General features: G+C 40.0%; 1 protein-coding gene across 1 annotated transcript in view; it reads left to right on the plus strand.

Annotated features, from left to right (window-relative positions):
* The first annotated feature begins 15,072 nt into the window (after positions 1 to 15,072).
* Positions 15,073 to 22,645, plus strand: part of PKIA (cAMP-dependent protein kinase inhibitor alpha) — a 96,647-nt gene continuing 89,074 nt past the window's right edge. Inside the window, exon 1 of the mRNA XM_043483740.1 lies at positions 15,073 to 15,200. The gene's annotated coding sequence lies outside the window, so the exon portion shown is untranslated. The remainder of the gene's footprint in view (positions 15,201 to 22,645) is intronic.

Genomic DNA, 22,645 nt, shown 5'->3' on the forward strand with positions numbered 1-22,645 from the left:
CTATTTGCAAACACATAAACACTTAGTTTGAACATTTCTGAACCTTTTTTCTGTTTCCTTGTGGAATAAAGCTGCTTGTTTAGGAATAATATTAATTCAATGGGGATAAGATTTATACAGGACCAATCATAACAGTAGGGTTTCCCTGGTAGCTCAGTGGTAAAGAATCCACTTGCCAAAGCAGGAGACATGGGTTTAATCCGTGGGTTGGAAGATCCCCTGGAGAAGGGAATGGCAACCCTCTAATATTCTTGCCTGGGAAATTCCATGGAAAGAAGTCTGGAGGGCTACAGTCCAAGGGGTTGCAAAAGGGTCAGACACAACTTAGCAACAAAACAACAACAACAAGTCTTAACATTCATGGGAAAAAAAACATCCATGGAGTGTGGCACAGGAGACACCTTTGAATGGACATTTCAAGGCATCATGTCACAATGAATGAAATGCATGAGCTATACACATTTATGAGGCTTTGAAAAATCATAGAATCCCAGAATTTTTTCACTGTAGTTTCTTTCTTGTATTTCCAACATCTTAATGTCAAGTTCTGTTACAACACTTCAGTGACAGGAAGTTCATGTTCTTAAAATACAGCTTACTTTATTGTTGAAGAGTTCTAATTATCAACATCCTTTTGCCAACCTAAATCTGTCTAATTGGTCTAAAATCCTCAGTATAGGAGTGTCTAATTTCTTCTTCATAGGACAACTCCTATAATAGTTTAGAGCCACGGTCACGTTCACTTCTTCATCTCTTCTATTTCCAGTTCCTTCAGTTCCTTCTTATATATTTTAGATTCCAGACAGCTTACTGAATTGGTCACTTTATTCAGCATGATATTATCATTCATTTGCTGAATGTGGTATTTCAAGCCTAAAAGGAGTTGTTTACTATTCTCTCTAGAGAATTCAAATGTAAAGGGTCCAATCAACCAATAATTCTTCACCTAACATGATTCATATGTACTAATTGATAAGGGAAATTAAAAATTCAAATTACCTCATTCTTTTTTTTTTTCTTTTGGTTGTGCCATGCAGCATCTGGGATCCAAGTTCCCCAACCAGGGATCAAACCCATGTCCTTTGCAGTGGAAGCATGGAGTCCTAACCACTGGACCAACAGAGAAGTCCCCAAATTGCTCATTCTTAAAGAGTGATTAGAGTCTGCACTTCTCTATAATGTACAGGAAATATGAATTTTTGGGGGGCATCTATAATATTGGCCTGTTGCAGGGTGCAGGAGAAGCTTCACTGATGCTGCCTAATAATGTGTGTGAGATATCCTGATATTTACTAAGAAATTAGACATTCAAAAGAATTCTTTGTTCTCAAAAGACATATATATAAAAATTTTCACTCTCTATTTTTGTGTTTCTCAGTCTTATTATTCATCTATTGGCACTTAAGTGCATTCACCAAACTGCATCATAAACTCAAAGTAGATTTTTTCACTTTACCCTATACGAAATTATTATGGTTATCAACCAATATTTGGGCCCTTAACATGAGCAAATCATCTAGCCTGTTAAGCACAGAGGGACAGAGTATGGAGTTGAAAGTGCACACACCTAGATTTGAACAAATTACTTAATCCTTCTAAGTCTTCATTTTTGTACGTGTAAAATGAGAATAATTACAACATTGAACTCATAAGGCAGATGACAGAAAACATCTAGGTGCTACATACAAAGTTTATTTGGCTACCTGGAAAAGTATCCATTCATTATTAGCATGATGTGATAATGATCGTGATGATGATGAAGCTAGCAGCAGGTGTTCTTATTAGACCTGTAAGAATAGTGAATAAGGCACCAGATCATGTCTGTGTACATTTGCTTTCTAAAGCTACCCTGCCTTTGCCTTCCTGCTGGCTCCACTCCTCATCTATTTAAAGGTCTCCCAGGATAGCTCAGGTCTTCTCTTCTATGACGTTATTCTGAACTACTCCTCTAGAATGAACTTAAAATATGTTGCTTCCACTTACATCAATTAACATCAAGTACTAACTTCTGCAGTGGAATTTAATTTCAATCTTTGTCTCTCAATCAACTTGCAGCTCTTTTGAGGAAAGAAACTGGTTTTATTCCTTGAAACTAAAACAGTGCCAATCATGTAAGTCATAAATGTCAAGTTCAGCACCTTGAAGTTATTTTTTCCTAGTATGTTAAGGAAAACACTTAAGGAAAAATCAGACTCCATGTTCACACAGTCCTAAGAATGGACTTTCTTATAACTTGTATAATTCTATATGTAGAAAGTGAAGATTAATCAATGGCAGACTTTATTTATATTTGTACAATCTTAAACTAATTTAAGAAAAGGCATCTTATCTTACTGAGTTAAGTTAAAAACATTAAGCTTCTTAAATATTTAACTAAGAGTGAGACTAGTTTTTTTTTTTCACAATTCTGTGTTCTCAAATTTTAAACATTTTTTACTACATATTCCAGATTCAGTTAAAGTGTGGTTCTTAACATAATCCCAAGTTTTAAAACTAATTAAATAAAGTTAAACATCTAGTGATTTCAACCTCTTTTGGTCAACCTCAACATTTCTTCAAAAATAATTCCCATTGACTACAATATCTACCCTTTCAGGCTTTTTTCTCAAACAAAAACAAGAAAAAATTCACGGTGACAGTACCAGAATCATCCACGAGGGGGCAAACCTGCCTCATATACACACAATGAAGAGAAAATGAGTAATAAACCACGCTTCTTCGGTGACTCAGACCGTAAACAGTCTGCCTGCAATGCTGGAGACCCAGGAGGTGAATAATAAACTTGCTATATTGAGAAAAAATGAAAATGGTATCAATAGAGAGATTTGACCTATATTAGAAAGAAAACATGTTACATATCTCTTTGAAGATAATATATTTGTTGAATTTTTACATTTTACTCTTATTTTCGGTGCCAAAGGAAGAACACCTGGAGATTGGAGCTAGGTGTAACAGTGGACAAATGTCTCTTTAGAGATAAGCAAAGCCCTTGAAAACACTGAAAGCTCTATGATACTTATTTCTACTCTAACACCTTTAAGATTAAAAGCAGTCTTGCAAAATGCATTTCTAACAGACTTTATCAAAAATGCATACCTCACCTCAGATAATGCCATTGACGTAAAGGTCAAGAAATTGCAGTCAGGAATTTAGCAGAAAGAAACACGGAGAATTCCTGTGTACAGTGTGAACTGTGGAGGCTAGGTTCTAACTATGTTTGTTCTTACAATCCCACTATCAGTCAACATTTTCTGCTCTTGTGACCCAACATACAGTTAAAATCCAGTATAAAAATCAATAAATCAATAAATAAAATCAAGTGTAGCGCTCAAGGCCTGATTCCTAAGTTCTCTGCTCACCATGGTTAGGACACATGGGCCACTGTTAGGATCACTCTTCCATGTGGACGCTCTGAAGTCCCTCGGCCCTCACTCTCAGTTGGTATTGGCTGTGCAAAATGCCAGCCCCAGTGAAAGGGAACTTTATGCCAATTCAGCATCTGTGCCAAACACCTAAACGTGACTGGAGAAAAAAAAAAAAAAAAACAGCAACCTAGCAACCTTGCTAATTGGTCTCATTTAAATTCACACTCATTTATCCCATGTGAACTCTTAGTACTTATTAGAAAACTGACTGCTTAATCAATTCTCTTTTCTTCTGTCCTAGACAACAATTCTGTAACTCCTCTTTCTTTACGTCTATAACATGTCTTCCTCTCTCTAAATTCTCAGTTGCTTCTTGTTTCACTGAGTCTACAGGAGGGATCAGAATAGAACATCTATGAACTCCAAACATCCAGTCTGCCTCCCTACCTGGGTCTACCTGAAACTACATGTTTTGCCTTCCCTCCTACTTTAGCACAAGCCATGTGTGTCTTCTGTTCTAAGGCAAAGCCCTCTCTTCTGCACTGGATCTCTCATCTCTTGCCTAATCAGGGATTTTTCTTCTACTGTATCTCCTCTTCCCTGAATCTTCCATTAGTTGTTCTCTACCAGATGTTCTCATTAGCACACAAAGATCTAATAGCTTCCGTCTTAAAGGGGAAAGAATTCTTTCTTTGTTCCCACATCCAGTTCTAGTCATTGCCGCATCGCTCTGCTCCTCTTTATAGCAAACTTCAAAAAAGGTAGCTCTTTTTCCCACTTACCTGTTTCTCCCACTTATCTGTTTTTGTCCTCTCCACTATGTAGAAACTATTTTCTTCTTAAGGTTATTAGTGATATCTCTGTTTCCAAGTCCTGTATTAAATTAGCAGTTCTCATCTTAATCCACTGGTAGGATTAATGGTCACTTCTCTTCCCTCTAACACCTACCACTTGGCTCATGGGTTCCTGTTACCTCTTATTTCTCTTCTCACTCCTTATATCCTCTGGTGAATCCTCTAGATATTGGAGTGTCTCAAGGTTCAGTCCTTTAACATCATCTATTCTCTGCCTACACCTACTTATATAGTGATTTCATCTTTAAATCTAAAGACTTTACATACCATGTGCTCAATCACTCAGTTGTGTCCGACTGTTTGTGACCCCAGGAACAGTAGCCCACCAGCCTCCTCTGTTCATGGGATTCTCCAGGCAAGAATACTGGAGTGGGTTGCCATTTCTTTCTCCATTTACATACCATGATGATTTACAAATTTTCATCTACAGCCATGATGCCTCTTGCTACTGAATTTCAGACGAGTATATCCAGTTGTCTACTTTACATATTCACTAAGATCTGGTAGGTATCACAATTTTAGTTTGCTCAAAAGTAGACCCTTAATCCTCTAAAGTTCTCTTGTGACCACTACCTTAAAGGCCCTAAATTAATCTTTTACTCACTTAACTTTCTAATCCCAACTTCTTAGCAATTTCCCTTTTGATTTTGTTGTTGTTCAGTCCCTCAGTCATGTGCAACTCTTTGCGACCCCATGGGCTGCAGCACACCAGGGTCCCCTGTCCTTTACCATCTCCCAGAGCTTGCTTAAATTTATGTCTGTTGAGTCACTGATGCCATAACCAGCTCATTTCACTCAGACAAACTATCCTCCCAGTCTCTGAAACGCAGATAGTATAAGCCCAACCACCTACATATGCCAAGCCTCTTTTTCCAATGTATTCATATGGCTTGTTCTCACACTTCTTTCAAATCTCTACTCAAATGTTCCCTAAACACCCTGTATAGTTGACCCAGCCCTTGCATCATTATGCTGCTCCTTCATGGTCCTTTCTACCAACTAGCAGGTTATATTTATGCATTTATGGTCATTTCCTTCTACTGAAAAGTGAGCTCCATGAAGAAGAGATCTATTTGTTCACTCCTGTATCTCTTGTGTCTAAAACAGTGGCACAAATTAGACACTCCTTCAATATCTACTGAATAAATGGATATTAACTTGCCTGATGACCAAGCGCATTTCATTGAAACTTGCTTTTTAATTAAATTTAAATTTCCTCTTTTTATTAGCTTAAATTTGATTTGAAAAACAGAGACAAATATTTATAAAAACTATTCAATAATCTATTTATTGGGGCTTCCCAGTGGCTCAGTGGCAAAGAATCTGCCTGCAGTGCAGGAGATCTGCAGGAGATGTGGGTTCCATCTCTGGGTGCAGCAGATCCCCTGGAGAGGGAAGTGGCAACCCACGCCAGTATTCTTGCATGGAGAATTCCATGAACAGAGGAGCCTAGTGGGTTTCAGTCTATAGGGTCACAAAGAGCTGGACATGACTGAAGTGACTAAGCACACACACAGAATCTATTTATTACAATGGAAAAGTTTTCTTCAAAGCCTACTTTTCTCCAGGAGAGATTTTGGTTTTAGTTTTGTCAGATTCTTTAAAAACTTGAGGTTAAGAAATTTAAAAACCATTGGCCTGATTGTTTTATTTCATGACTTCACAAGATAATGTATTTTAAAAAGAGTTTATTTGAGAATTAGTTACACCACACTATTGAATATATCATATGCCATTTACCAAGCATCTCACTTAAGTAAATATATACATTTTACAATTAAATCTTGAGTTCCAATTACAGAATACTACCTGTATTATATAGATATGGTATTATCTGGTAACTCCTTACTAGCTAAAACAAGGTGAATTTTTAGCAATGTCTAAAGAAACAGTTTCTCTTCTGTTTGTAATCACTTCCCTTCTCTCATTTTCCTATTTCTGCTATAGATATTCAATATCAAATACCAATCTTCAGACAATGATCATTTTCTAATACTCCTATATCAGTGCTTTCTTATTAATGCAGAAAATTAAACCTACCTAAAACTAATTACCTGAAAACAGTTCTATTTCTGTTGCTATAGATTTGCTATCCCTGAACTACATTTGTGCATAATTTACATGATATACTTTCTGACCTCATTGAAAAGGCAGATGTTTGTCATTAAACTTTTAGAATTCTGTAGAACATAGTTAGTCAACTTAAGCTGAGCAGTTATTCCCCTCAACACACACAAAAGTACTATTATTATAGAAATCCTCCTCCTATCCTTTCTCATAAATCAATTATATAAAACAAAATTGATTGTCTTGGACTAAGCGCTCAATTCTTTCCTAGTTAACTAAGTTCCTAGCTTAGTTAGGGCAGACCCATATGTAGTGATGAGGGCAGGAGACCTGGCAGTCAGTGGATGACAGATGCGTGGGCCAAATCACCCTGGCAACCCCTCTCCATAATAAATCTGAGAGGCTAATCTCTACTAAATTGTTAATGCCTGCTAATGAGATACTGGATACAGGGTTACTCCTTCAGATAGCGTATTTGCATTTTAATGAGTCTTTTCTGGAAGGACTCCTTAACCCAAAGCAGTGGTTCTAATGCTGACAGCTTTAGGCATGGAGGGCCTCTGGCTCAGGTTTCATATTGTCTGTCCACTGTGGAAACTCATGGCATCATTTGCTATTCCACCTCTAATTCCAGGATATCAAAAAGGAAGCATTGCAGACCTCAAAGTCACAATCTGAAGATTGTTTTTTTCAAAAAACAAAACAAAAAGGATTGTGCGATGAAAGGTCATAGATTAAAAAATTGATCTGTTTCACCTCACCTTAGTCATTACTCATTAACTTAAATTATTTGGCATATAGGTGTATGTCAAGTTCCAAGCACACAGATGCAAACCCTACATGTTGATGTAAGACATTTTTCAGTTCACTTTGTAACTTTCTGTTTACCCCTATGTCTCTCACCATGGTATAGTATCTGAAGCAGTTAATTCCTGCCATTTGATAGCTTTAATTTTTGCTTTTCCCCTAGCACCCTCAATACTTACTGACTTCTATGAGTAAAAAGAACCTGGCATACATATGTCTCTTTCATTTATGGTTTTCTCAGGGTATATGCCCAGTAGTGGGATTGTTGGGTCATATGGTAGTTCTATTTCTAGTTTTTTAAGGAATCTCCATACTGTTCTCCAGAGTGACTGTATCATTTTCCATTCTCACCAACAGTGCAAGAGAATTCCCCTTTCTCCATATCCTCTCCAGCATTTATTGTTTGTAGGTTTTTTAATGACGGCCATTCTGACTGGTGTAAGGTGATACCTTATTGTACTTTTGATTTGCGTTTCTTTAATAATGAGATATATTGAGCATCTTTTCATGTGTTTGTTGGTCATCTGTATGTCTTCTCTGGAAAAATGTATATTTATGTCTTCCACCCATGTTTTGATTTTGGGTTGTTTGTTTTTCTGGTATTGAGCTGCATGAGTTGATTGTATATTTTGGAAATTAATCCTTTGTCAGTTGTTTCATTTGCAATTATTTTCTTCCATTCTAAGGGTTGTCTTTTAATCTTGTTTATTGTTTAATTTGCTGAGCAAAAGCTTTTAAGTTTAATTAAGCCCCATTTGCTTACCTTTGTTTTTATTTCTATTACTGTAGGAAGTGGGTCAAAGAGGATCTTGCTGTGATGGATGTCAAAAAGTGTACCCCAGTGTTCATTACAGCACTTTCTACAATAGCTAGGACATGGAAGCAACCTAGATGTATATCAACAGATGAATGGATACAGAAATTGTGGTACATATATACAATGGAATATTACTCAGTTATAAAAAAGAATGCATTCAAGTCAGTTCTAATGAGGTGGATGAAACTAGAGCCTATTATACAGAGTGAAGTAAGTTGGAAACAGAGACAAATATTGTATATTAACACATGTGTATAGAATCTAGAAAGATGGTACTGATGAACCCATTTTCAGGGCAGCAATGGAGATGCAGACATAGAGAACAGATTGTGGACATGGTAGGGCAAGGAGTTGGAGGGAAAGAACTGAAAGAATAGTATGGAAACATATACATTACCATATGCAAAATAGAGAGCAGGTGGGAATTTGCTCTGTGACACAAGGAGCTCAACCCAGTGCTCTGTGACAACATTGAGGGGTGAGATGGGGGTAGGAGATGGGAGGGGGGTTCTAGAGGGAGGGGACATACCTGTGGCTGACTCATGTTGATGTATGGCAGAAACCAACACAATAATATAAAGCAATTGTCCTCCAGTTAAAAAAAAAAAAAGCACCTGGCAAGAGTACTTTGATGGATGAAGGACACTAATCTATTATAAGAAACTCCAGTAAGTCCAACTTCATAGAATTAAAACTATAGTAGGAAGGATGATATGGTATGTTATGGGATTGTCCCAAATTACCACACTTAATCCCCACTGCCTCACACAAATTAAAAGACACAATTAAACATCCACTTTGGCTCTTAAGGACAAGCCTATGTAATAGCCATTGTTCTCCTTATTTCAAAAATGAGACAAAATCAGGCTATGAATGGTAGGATCCAAGCCCTAGTCTCTTCAACTACAAATCCCCTTACCTTCACAGTCACCCTGGTCTTCTGGCTTCCCTCATCTTCTCATCCTCCCCTTAACATTACATGAACTTTTACCTCCAATACCTGATATCTAGCAAGTACTTCAACTAAATTATAAATTATTAAGGCTTAGCATGCTCTCTCTTTCAAGGTATTTATTATTTGTTATTTCTTAACACCTGTACCGGATAACTTCACATCATCTCATTATAACCTCACAATAATCTTCCTGCAGTTGAGATTCTAACCTTCTTTTTACTGTGAATCCCTTTGACAATCCCATTTAAATCTTCTTAAAATAATACTTTTAAATTTATAAAATGTAATATATAAATTTCAAATGAAACTAATTACTACTGTTTTAAATACTTTAAAATTTTTATTTACTTCTGGCTGAGCTAGATCTCTGTTGCTGGTTCTAGCTGCAGTGCACAGGCTTCTCATTGTGGTGACTTCTCTTGTTGCAGGGGATGGGCTCTAGGGCACGTCGGCTTCAATTGTTGTGGTCCTTGGGCTTAACTGCTCAGCTGCATGTGGAATCTTTCCAGACCAGGGATCAAACCCTTGTCCCCTTCATTGGCAGGCAGATTCTTAACCACTGGGCTACCGGGGATATCCCTAATTACTAATTTTTAAATGTAGTTATTAGAATAACTTACAAAACAAATTTGTGATATGGAAGTGTATGGGCATTTAAACTCATTAAATAACAAGATGTAACAGAGATTCTATTAACTACTATACTAAAAATAGTTGTTGTTGTGGGCCTAGGTTAACAATTCTGATACATGTGCATGGGAACTGAATAATTAAGTAAATAGATGGTGGATGGTGGAAGCCACATTTCTCAGTACTGAAATATGAATTTATGGATAAAGAAGACAAAGCTAAAATAATCTGTTAATGGATTATAGTGCAGCTATCAGTATATACTCAGCTCAATATAGGTATATAAATTTGTTATTTAGTCACTAAGCCGTGTCTGACTCTCTGTGACCCCATGGACTATACTCACCAGGCTCCACTGTGCATGAGATTTTCCAGGCAAGGATGCTGGAGTGGATTGCCATTTCCTTCTCCAGGGTATCTTCCCAGCACAGAGATTGAACCTGCATCACCTGCATTAGAAATCAGATTCTTTATCACTGAGCCACCAGGGAAGCGGATATATCAATAGGTATATACAAAAGTATTTATTGATATGTGTATATCCATGGGTTAGTATAGATATATATTTCTTTGCTCTCTCAGTTAAGAGAACCTAAAGAAATAGTATCCCATTAACAATCAGCACATCTAGAACCCAGATTTTGGTTTCTATTACCACTCCCCAATAAAAGAAATCAGTGTTCCTTAGAGAACTGGGACAGGAAATACACAAAATGAGCCTGGAGCATCTTGTGGTACCAGAAAGTCAGGAAATGTTAAACACACCCATACACACACACATGCTAAACACAAGTACACACGCATGCACAGACAAACACACACACACACACATCCAAAAGGTGTATGTCAAAAAAAGATAGGCATCAATAGAGAAAGCTCCCAGTGGTGAGTGCTGGAACAATTTAAACAACAAAATAAAGTACTATTGGATTATAACCCAAAGTATAAAATAAATATTCATGTATCTACTGATACAAATAAACTATTGAATTAATTGATATTTAGGGGAAAATAGAACTTCCTAGGTGCTCCAAGTGGTAAAGAACAAACCTGTCAATGCAGGAGACATAAGAAATGTGGGTTCGATCTCTGGGTTGGAAAGATACCCTTGAGGAGGAAATGACAACCCACTCCAGTGTTCTTGCCTAGAGAATCTCACGGACGGAGGAGACTGATGGGCTACAATGCATCAGTAGCACATTGCAAAGGGTCGGACACGACCGAAGTGCCTTAGCACACAGACAAATCTCCCATGCAGAAGAATTCCAAATAGTTTATGTGCATACTCTGTCCTCAAGGATGTGAAGCAAAACTCTCACTCCTTGGGTGTGGGCTTCAAACAGTGACTTCCTCCCAACAAGTGTAGTATGGAGGGGGTGAAGGAGTAACTTTACAGAGGAGAAATCTGAGACACTACCTCAACCAGGTTATCAAGGTCAACATCAGCAGTCAAATCACATTGATAGTATGTACCCTTGATCTGACATTATAAAAATGACACTTTATCTGAGTGTTCTCCCAATAAACCATAATCCCAGTCTTATCATGGAAAAGCATTAGACAGATTACATTAGTGAGGTATGCTACAAAATACTTGATCACTACTTCTCAAACCTGTCAAGGTTATCCAAGACAAGAAAAGCCTGAGAAACTGTCACAGCCTGGAGGCGCCTAAGGGACTTGACAACTAAATGTACTGTGGTGTCCTGGAGGGAAGCTTGAAACAGAACAAAGGAAGTCAGACAAAAGCTGAAGAAATCTGAATAAAGTACAAACTCTGGTTAATATTATTGTATTAATATAGGCTCATTACTTTTAACAAAACTACTATTATAGTGGAAAGTATTAATAATAGAGGAAATCAGGAATGGACTAATTCCAAACTATTGTTACAGGGAAGAATCTGTTTCTTTTACTTTACCCTCTGTTTCCCATAGCTTTTGTTTGCTAAAAGATTACTATATATACTATATATATATATATACACACACTATATATTACTATATAATAGTCTGCCTCAGGGAACCCTGCCCTTCTGCCTGAATACTAAACAGAAGTGTCTTTGTTCAGGGAAACATCTTGACTGTGTCCACAGGAAAATGGTAGCTTGGTTGCTAAGTCATGTCCAATTCTTGGGACCCGATGGACTGTAGCCCACCAAGTTACTCTGTCCATGGGAATCTCCAGGCAAGCATAATGGAATGGATTGCCATTTCTTTTCAGGTAATCTCCCAGATCCAAGAATCGAACCCAGGACTCCTGCATTGCAGGAAGATTCTTTTACCAACTAAGCTACAATGAAGCCCAAATGAGAACAGCTATAAGAAATAAGAAATTAACTCATGCCTGCCCCGAGGCTGGTCATCCCAGGAGATATTTGTGAGATAAATAGCCTTTTTACTTTACTTCCTCACTTTCTCCCCCTCTGTGTTCTATAAAAGAACCTGGAATCCAGACCCTGATAAGATAGGTATTTTGACATTAGCCTGCCATCTTCTTGGTCTGCCAGCTTTCTGAATAAAGTTGTTACTCCTTTCCTCAACATTCATCTCCCAACTTATTGATCCGCTGTGTAAAGAACAGACTGAACTTGGGCTCAGTAGCACTATCTTAATTTTTTCTGTATATCTAAAAATTCTAAAAATATATAGTCTATTTAGTAAAATTAAAAACATAATGATGATTTGACTGTAACATCAGGGTAGTGAAGCCACGCGTTCCGGGAAACACACTCACTCAGAAGGACAGTGCAGATAGTGGAGTGCAATTTATTACACCAGCAGGCCCAAGTCAGAGTCTCCTCTTAACCAAGGGCCCGACCAGTTTTTGTTTTTGTAAAAACCTTATATACCCTAAGGGTACATACACAAACCCCGCCTCCCCAAATTCCCTGAACCTAGTCTGAACAAAGAAAAAGAAAGATACTGTTAGGGGAAGCACACTGATTGAAACTGCCCACCCTGGCCAGGCACCATAGTAACCATTTGCATGAGTTGTTTTATGGCAGGAGATCCTGATAAGGAATATGGAACTAATAAGCCACCACCAGCCGGAAGAGTTCAGGAAAGGTCGAGAGGAGACACTACCTGTCCGTCCACTTCCCAGAATCCCTCTTGCTAGCATCCATCTTGGCTGAGCGATGCGTGCGCCCCCAGGAAAGACTCTGAATTAGAATGATTGGCCAAAGACCACCCGGAAACTAATCCCATCACCATAAAACCCAAGACTGCAAGCCACGCGGCAGAGCAGTTCTCCTGGGTTCCCTTACCCTCCTGCTCTCCACCCGGGTGTCCTTCCCAATAAAATCTCTTGCTTTGTCAGCACGTGAACCTCAGACAATTCTTTTCCAAGTGTTAGACAAGAGCCCAACTTCGGGCCCTAGAAGGGGGTCCCCCTTCCTACAACAATACAATCAAAGTTAACCCATGATTCATAAGTCTTAAGCCTAGGTAGTTAACAGTGGACAATTATCAATAGGTCTGTGGTCATACCCCAATAAGTATATGGAATGTATGATTCTATTCAGTCACACAGATGATTAGGGTATTCTTCTAGGTGATGGAGAACCCTAGGGCTCTTCCTTCCGGGGGCCTGGTTTTCCAGCTGGTACGTCGTTTCCATAGGTACTGGGCATAGAGCTCGAAGTCCACAGTCCGGCCCAAGATGGAGTCCTGCTTTCAAGATAGAGCCTGTTCTGTTTCTTCCTTCAGTGATACTTTGAGATAGCTATAAAAACTGCGATAGGAAACTATCTGTGACATCTACTAGTGACAAAGTCACAGGCATCCCAATACTATTGTGGTTTGATGTCTGCATTTATACTTAAAGGAGATGCTAAACACTGTTGAAGCTAGAGATTAGTGAAATTAAAGATGCAATATTCCCACTCAGATTACACACACCTTTTGATACATATCCCCTGCTCTTTGGTGGTATTCATGGTGTAATTTTATGAAAGTGAAGCTCAGAGAAATGAATTAGATTGTTTTAGCTTGCATTTTAGGGTCAAGAATTCTGAGTCTCACTGGATTCTGTTTGCTACACTACCTCCTAATTTTGGAGCCACTAAACAGAGGTTTGGGGACTCTTTCTAGATCAAGGGTACTGCCTTGGCCTTGTGCAATTACACTCTTTAGGTTTCTGGACAAATTCAAGCATAAAACTGGGCTAAACCTGTTGTTGTTGTTCATTCACTAAGTTGAGTCTGACTGTTTACAAACCCATGGATCAACTCTAGCATGCCAGACTCCTCTATTCCCCATTATCTCCCAGAGTTTGCTCAAATTCATGTCCACAGAATCTTGGTGCTATTTAACCATCTCATCCTCTGCTGACCTCTTTTGCCTTCAATCTTTCCAACAATAGGGTCTTTTCTAATGAGTCCACTGGCTCTTCACATCAGGTGGTCAAAGTATTGGAGCTTCAGCTTCAGCATCAGTCCTTCCAATGAATACTCAGGGTTGATTTTCTTTAGGGTTGACTGATTTGATCTCCTTGCAGTGATGGGCAATTCCAAAAGGAAGTTGAGTGTAAGAACTTCACCCACAGAACCCCAGTGACAAAGAGCCTCTCTCACTGGGACTAACTCAACATTGGGAAAAGAAACCCTGGTTTAGCTGTAAAGAGGGCATCTCTTTGGCATTTTTTCCCTTTCTTCTAAATCCCCAAATTGTTAATCTGAACAGCTTAGGAGAGGGAGGGAGAAGGAAGACTAAGAGAGAGACAGAGATACCTGCCAATTTAAAGAGAGAAGGGCTTATATGCATATATGCTTATATTATTCCCAATGCAAGTCTGACAAAAATCCTTCAGGAAAGAAAGAGATACAGCCATCTGTTAATGGGGATTCAGCTTCTTTGTTTCCAAATGTTATAGCTCTCACCAGAGCAGCCACCCCACGTGAGGGAGGGCTGATATGGGAGGTATTAGAGGGGAAACATCTGTTCACTAAGTACTCTACTGAACAGCAAAAAAAATCCTGGGCCACCCCTCTTTCCTTGAGTGCTTTCTCTAGCCGGTCCTACTTCACTCCTTTGGGAGTTTCCTGTTCCATTACGTAGGTAAGACAGCGAGAAGTCCCGGCTTTCATAATTGTGAGTGGTTTGACTGTGTGTGTACGTGCGCGAGTGTGTGTGTGTGTGTGTGTGTGTGTGTGTGTGTGTGTGTGTGTGTATTTTCGGAGTGCTTGAATGCTAGCTCCAAAGCGAATCGCACTCTCAAATTCAGCAAAATGAACAATACTGATAAGGAAGATGAGGAGGGTGGGAAACCCACACGGCGGAATGGAGCTGTCCATGAGGCGGCAGTGACAGGGGAGAGCTCGGGGAAGAGGCGCTCTGCAGAGAGAGTCTCTCGGCCTCTTCTCTCTCGGTCCACCCTCAGGCGACGCTTCTTCGGTAAAAAGCATTCATAGGAAATAATCCCAAAGCCGGGAACCCGGGCGATCGTCGGGCGCAGCTTCCGGGCGCGGGTGCCCGCCGCCGGGAGAGGTCCCTCTCCCCCCGCGGCTGGCGCGGAGTGTGGCGATCCGGCCCGGGGCGGGGGATGACTTCATGCGGCCGGAGCTCGGCGGCGGGAGCGGCTGCAGCAGCTGGCAGCTGGGGTGGGGGCCGGCTGAGCTGACCACGCAGCGGCCCGCGCGGCGGCACTGCGGCCCGGGGCAGCGGACGCCTGGGACGTGCGCTGACTCGATCGCGCCCGAGAAGGTAAGCTGCCGGGCTATCACTACCTTCGGCCGCGCTGCGCGGTGCTCTGCGCTCGGTTAATAATGGGGTTTGCGATACCCTGGGAAGAAGGCGACTGTCCCTGCTGCATTCTGTATTGGGGTGAAGGAGCAACAACTGGAAATGTTAATCAAGTGCTTGAGATCGGAGGAGCGGTGTTTTGGGGCAGACAAAGAAGGCGGTCAGCCTCTATATTCATATTAAAGCTAATCGACCGTGGCAATGCTAGACTCACTTAGATATTAAAGAGTATTCAAAATGTAAAATAATTTTGAGTTGCACTTTTAACGTTGCTGCCTTCAACCTTCGCTTGGGTGTTTTCTGGTTTGTGAGCAGCAGGTCCTTGGCAGGAGCTTGGAGAAGTCATCGAAAATCTTCCCTCTTCTTTTGCCTTCCTCCCATCTTCTCCCTTTCCAGTGCTCAGAATGGGTTCCGTGCACATTTCGACGTCAAACGCCCGCTTCAACACCCAGCCCTTAGAAAGAGTCTCAGATTCGAGGTGAAACTTGCCTTCGGAGTTCAGCTTGGGTTGTGCAGCACTTGGCTCCACTTCTCCCTTCATTTCTCTTGTCAATCTTGATTTTTTTTCTCCCGTGGATGCTGTGGCTATCCCCCGGCCAGCTCTTGTCAGCCCCTGTCCACCACCTCCTTTCCATGACTGATTTTGTCAAGGACTCAGAAAGGGCATTGCCCCCCACCACGTTTGGATTGTTACTCGTGTCCTTCCCCCAAATACAGGGCATGAAAAAAGTCCTTTCAGCCCAGTACCAACATGGTTTCCGATAACTCGCTTCGTTGGAGTCCCTGCAGCTACCCTAGACGGGTTTCGAGGACAGCAGAATCCGTCGGGCTGTGAGAAAGAGAGCGATACCTAACGAATTTTGCTCCTGTGCCTAAGAATAGGTGGAAGTAGGGATGTGAATGCCAGCCTATCCCGTTTTTCTTGAAGCCTTTTTTAGAAGGCTGTGAGACACCTAGCTGGGTAGGGTATGAAGCAAGTCCTCCGGCCAAAGCAAGCCACGCGTTTTGTCCTAGGATTCCCCCAATACCTCAAAAGAGTTTCCGGAGGCTTTCCCCACAGGCAGTGAGAAAGCCAGGGGAGCTGGCCAGTCTAAGCCTCGGGTTATTGGGGCATCCTCAAGGTTTTAGGGATTCCGACCTCGGATTTCCCCACAGACGCCTTGCTACTGAGCTAAAGTGCCCATTCCTGTGGCCCACCTAAGGATGTGCGCTTGAATGATATTCTGTGAAATGGTTAAGATGGCTGTGATGGGAATTGCAAATGTGCCACTTCCCCAACAGAGAACAGTTGCAATAAGCCGAACTGTGGTGTCAGTGTGTTAATAATATTCTATTTAGAAAGACATTTATTCTCTTTACATTTGAAATTATAGAGACAGTTTGACTCCAAAGCCCTGCAATTTTAACACATTGAGAGAGGAGATCAATGAAAAAGAGGACCAGGGTTTTATAGCTAAAAAATTGACCTCTGCTTACCTTTTTTTTTTAATATGGCTTTTAGACAAAGATACTGGTTCTGCAAAATCATGTTACTTCTATTTATATATCATTATTGTTTTTCTGATTACAGATTCTCTATTTATAAGTACACTGTGGAAAAATTTGACTTGGTTTCTTTGTTCCTACCTTCAGTATATGAGGCAGAAGGAGTAGGGGTGGGGGGTGGAATTTCACTCCAAGTGGTCCACTCCAGGAACTGTTCCTCTGAATCATGAAAACCTTTGTACCGAAAAATTTTTTGGCTTGTTGTTATTATTATTATCTGTTGAATGTGGTTTGGGTTTGAGATATTAAATTTTCAAGATCCTGAAATTTTGACACAAGGCACATCAACTAGACAGGGAAACAAAGAACAAAAACAGCAAAACCCTTTCTTTCACCACCTTTTTTACCTAATCGTAAAATGTTTAACCATATGAATAACTATTCTGAGTAATAAGTGAAAAGCATAGTAAATAATATTTCATTTTTAAAAGAATAGTCCACGGTCTATGAAATACAGGTTAGTGCAATTGATCTTACGTACAATAAAAATTTCTGTAATTTTAAAAGGCGTATTTATGTTGAAGATAGTACATGAAAATATGCTAATGATGATTAGAAATTGAAAGTGTCTGTTACTTGGTTTCTGAAGAATCTGAATTGTTTGGCAAGAAGTGGGTCAGGACTAGGGGACTGGTGCTGCCTAAAATCATCTTACCTGCCAGTGATTTTACAGGTGAGATGAATGTACTAACTTATAGATTATGGTTGGAGAAGCCTTTAGGGAAAAAAGAAAACCCAGATAGAAAATATAATTTCCTACTGTAGTGCAACTAATTAAGATAAATAAATTTAAGGGATTTCTGAACTTAGACTTTGTTACATTTAAACAATTTCTGAGAGAAGTTTCTAAATTCAAAGCCTTGGGAAGAAACAGTGGTGTGATATCCTGACTGAAACTGATTTATTACTTTATTTCCTTTTTTTTAAATGTTTCCCAGAGAAAGGAAAAATTAATCGCCTGGTATTAAGGAGGAGGAACACCAAATAGAAGGGTGTGCACTATTAGATGTTAAATGAACTGTAGGAATGTTTTGTAGTTTTGACAAGATAGATTTGAAATCAGTCTGTTGCTTTCCAATCAAGTAAAACTGTATTTAGTCTGGTGGGTGGTCAGTGTTATCAGTAACTTTGCTGTCATTATGCATGCATGCTCAGTCATGTCTGACTCTATGCGACACCTTGAACTGTAGCCTGCCAGGCTCCTCTGATCATGGGATTTTTTTTTCTAGTTTCTTACAAATCCCCTTAAATTACCCCATGACCAACCAAGACCAAGTAGTCTTTATTCCAGTTTGTGCCCCATGACATCACACCTGTATGTCTTCTTTGTTCCATTCACTCACCCTGCAACATGTTGAAAACTTATTCACATCTTATACTGCCTCTTCCATGAAGCCTTCTCCATAAGCCTACCCACCTTCCTTCATGTCTCAGATGTGTTTCTCCCTTGTCTAAATTCCTATGGCATTTTCCATTTTGGTCTGCCCTTTAGTTTGAACATGATCTGCTCTTGTAAAACAGGCCTAGAGAGCAGAGTCTGTGCCTAACAACTTTTTATTACCTACAACTCATAATACAGTTCTTAGCTATGTATATGCAAACTAGATGTTCAGCAATTTGATTTTAGTGAAGAAATGAGTTATTATTTTCCAGGAGTATATATCCACCTACTCTAATAGCCAAGTTGGGTGTGTGTGTGTATTTAGTCACTCAGTTGTGCCAACTCTTTGCAACACTGTGGACTGTAGCCCACCAGGCTCCTCTGTCCATGAAATTTTTTTCAGGCAAGAATTCTGGAATGGGTTGCCATTTCCTCCTCCAGGGGATGTTCCCAACCCAGGGATCAAACCTGCATCTCTGGCATCTCCTGCATTGGCAAGCAGATTCTTTGCTACTGTGCTACCTTGGAAGTCAAAAGCCAAGTTAGGCTCTAAATAATGTCTGCAAGTACCACTTTACTTGTTTAAAATCCTTACATAATAAATAATGAAAGTACATTCAAATAGTCATATTCACAAAAGTTATTGTGAACTTACATGCCCTTAAATGGATATTGGTTCATCCATATTAAGAAACATAGTAAGCATCACAAAACAAAACTTACACTTATCCAAAAAGTCATTACCAAGACCCTGCAGTGAGCTTTATGCTTATGTTTTCTTCTAGCAGTTTCATAGTTTCTGGTCTTACACCTGAGTCTTTAATCCAATTGAAGTTAATTTTGTGAGTGTAATAAGATTTATTGGTCCAGTTTCTTTTACATGTGAATATCCAGTTATCCCAGAGTTCCCTTATATGGACCTTTTCTCTTTTCTCTTTCTGCTCTTAAAATTCTTTCTTTGTCTTTGACTTTTGACAATTTAATTACAATGTGTATCAGTGTAGCCATATTTGAGTCCAACCTATTTGGGGTCATTTGGGCCTCATGGATCTGGATATCCATTTGTCATCCCAGGTTTGAGAAGTTTTCAACCATTATTGCTTTGAATATACTTTCTGTCCCTTCTTTTCTTTTCTCCTGGAATTCCCATAACATGTATATCATTTATTCTTTTTCTTTTGTCCTTTCATTGGATAATTCCTAATGTCTTATCCTCTAGTCTGCTGATCCTTTCTTCTGCATGGTTGAATCTACCTTTGATACTCTATTGAATTCTTCAGTTCAGTTATTGTTATTGTACTTTTTAATTCTAGTATTCATGTTTTTATTTTTATTTTTTTAATGCTTCTATTTCCTTGTCAAACATCTTGTCTTGTTCACCATTGTTTTCCTAATTTCGGTTATTTGTCTGTGTTTTCTTGTAGTTCACTAAACTTCCTTAAGAGGATTATTCTGAATTCTTTGACAGTTCCTAGATCTTCACTTTTTTAAGGTCATTTATTGGAGCTTTATTAGTTTCCTTTGGTGGTGTCATATTTGCCTAATTTTTTGTGATCCTTGATTCCTTACATTGGTATCTGGATACTTGATTAATTTGGCTCCTCCTCCAGACTTTACTGGTGATTATATTCAGTAGTATACGGGGCTATGAATTGGTTTCTTGGCAGGGCAGCAGGGCAGCACACAGAACCTATATATATAGCTCATTGTTTGGGGACCCAAGTCAGGCCAGAGCGTGCCCTGAATTCCCTGGTCAGGTGAAGACACTGGTTTTGCTCTGCAGAGGGGGGTCAAGTGCCACTGTATCTAGGGCTGTTGAATGGGCTATACAGCTTCCCATGTGCTCTGAATAGGCTCCTGGTTAGTCAAGCTGAAGTCTTTTTTCCAGTGATAGTAGGGCTATGAATTAAATTCCCTGCCCAGGCACAGCAGCAGGAGAAGCACCTTTAAAGCCAGTAAAGCTCTTTTGTTATCTTAATTCAACCTGACCCACACGCCAGGTTCTCGGACTGAACAAGGCCACTGGCTTGGCTTTGCAAACTATCAGCTGTGCCTTCTCTAGGCTTGCACACTGCTGGGCCACACAATTTCTAGGAGTTGTCACCAACCCTTCTAGTCATTTGGGGCAGGAAGACTCTTCACAGAGTGGAGATGGGGGGATGCATGAACTGGGGAAGGGCCACTCCAGCTACCCTTACTGTCTCCAACAGGCTGCCCAGTTGGGAGGAGCTGGGAGCTACTCTCAGCCTTGGCTAAGGATTAATCTCCCTGCCTAAGCATAGTATAGGAGCCCTCCACACCGGTACTGTCTTTGCTTTGGGGGTGATTGCTCTGCCTGCCTGCCTCTTGGTTAGAGTGCCATTGGGCCACACAGCTTCCAGGATTTATTGCCAGCCCTTTTGATCAGATGGCCGGAAGACACTCTCCACATTGGTAGGCTGTGACTATGCTCTTTCCCTGGGGGTAGGCAAACCAGGCTCTAGGGCTTCATGAAAATCAGGTGGATCTGTACCCCTCTGATTTCCCTGGTTGGAGTGCTCCCTAACCTGGCTCTCTAGATGAACAAAGACACTAGTTGTGATCACTACTTGGGCACTGCAGGTGTGAATTCTGTCTGTCACAATCCATGTACTGGCTGTTGCATGTCCCTTACCCCTTCATCACAGTCCAACTTTCAGTTGTCAAGCCCTGCGGATTCCCCTGCAAACCCAGCGGAGCAGATCAGACTAGTGGCTCCCACAAAGCTACCCCGATGCTCGGGGCGGTGCTGCCCGTCCCCCAGGTCTCTTCTCCGACTGCAAGAACCAGCCCCTCAGTGGTGCTCCCCTGGCCCGGGGGAGGAGCCATGCAGCCTAATACAGTCTGTCTTGGTCTCTGTGGTGCAAAGGTGCTTCAGCCTCACCTCTGTGTTCTGGGATTCTCTCAAATAGTGTCCTGTTCCCAAATAATTTTTGGTTGTTCCTCCTGTGAGGGCAACTAGAGCCAGGAATAAACTTGGTGATTCCTCTGGACTTACTTTGACAACATGTATGTCCTTTATAGCCCAGATATGTCTGGTACTTGAGATGAGGTTCTCCTTTTATTGTTATCCCAGCTTGAGGACGTAAAATCAGAACTCTTCACTAGCATTGGCACAAAGGCAGCTGAGAAGACTGGGAAGCAGGTGCCAAGGAGGATAGTGAGTCAAAGAACCTTGATTCATAGAAAAGGAATCCCAGAAGGAGCTCTAAATATTATACATTCCAAATGATTTATTGAGGATTTTCCAATCAAAATCATTTTTATGAAAAAGACACAGTTCTCAGACTTGGAGTACTATACTGCCAAATATGTGGAAGAGCATTGCCAGCAATTGAGTGGTGTAGGCTACTCTGAAATATATTCAGTTTCATTAGGATGGATGTATGTCTGCCTGAAAGTTACTATTTCTTTCTAATAATGCTATCTACAGTAATATATTTGCTTTTACCAAGAAATGACATCCCCCTCAGGTTCTAAAACAATTACAAATACAAAAGTATATTAAGGTTTTTAGCTGATACTTAAGGAAACCAGTACGAGCTAACTGCTTCCTACTGATGCTAGTATTCAAAGACAGGTGTGAGAAGACCATTAACCTAGAAAAAACAGAGAGAGATGGAAAGATGGAGAGAAAGAACTCAAAAGAAGACTACTTAAACTGTTGCTTTCTTTGTTGTTGTTCAGTCACTCAGTCATGTCCGACTGACTCTTTATGACCCATGGACTGCAGCACACCAGGCTTCCCTGTCCTCCACCATCTCCCAGAGCTTGCTCAATGGACTCATGTCCACTCAGTCGGTGATGCCATCCAACCATCTTGTTCTCTGTCATCCCCTTCTCCTCCTGCCTTCAGTTTTTCCCAGCATCAGTGTCTTTTCAAATGAGTCGGCTCTTTGCATCAGATGGCCAAATTATTGGAACTTTGCTTTCTTTATATGTCCCAAAATATGATAATAGCTGTATAAATTCCTAAAATAATGCAAGTTTATGAAAACTTCATAATATGCCTAATATGAGGTAAATTTTTACTTTATTTTATAGTTCATTTTTATTTTGGTAAAATGTCCCATAACATAAAGTTTACCATTTTAGCCAGTTTTAAGTAAAATCTAAGATTTTAATTAGATTAATTTAAAAAATAAAAAGTTGAATTTTTAATCTAAAACTGCCTTATTTCATATTTATGTACCTGCATTATGGTATATCTTTTGTTGTTTTTTCTTAGTTTCTCTTTAGAGTATCTTTTAAACTTTATTTTAAAACATAATAATTAAATCCCAAAGATGCAAGTGTCTTATTTAAGCTAAACTACGTAATGTTGGAATATCTGAAGTGTGAACACAATTGGCAAAACTTTTAACCACCTTCCTTAGAAGAAGGCTGTCTTGATTTGCATTGTCCCAGAAAGGAGAAACTGAGAGCTTGCTGGGGATTGCATCATGCTTTACTTAATTAGACA

This window comes from Cervus canadensis, chromosome 12 (assembly GCF_019320065.1).
Source record: "Cervus canadensis isolate Bull #8, Minnesota chromosome 12, ASM1932006v1, whole genome shotgun sequence".
Lineage (NCBI taxonomy): Eukaryota > Metazoa > Chordata > Mammalia > Artiodactyla > Cervidae > Cervus > Cervus canadensis.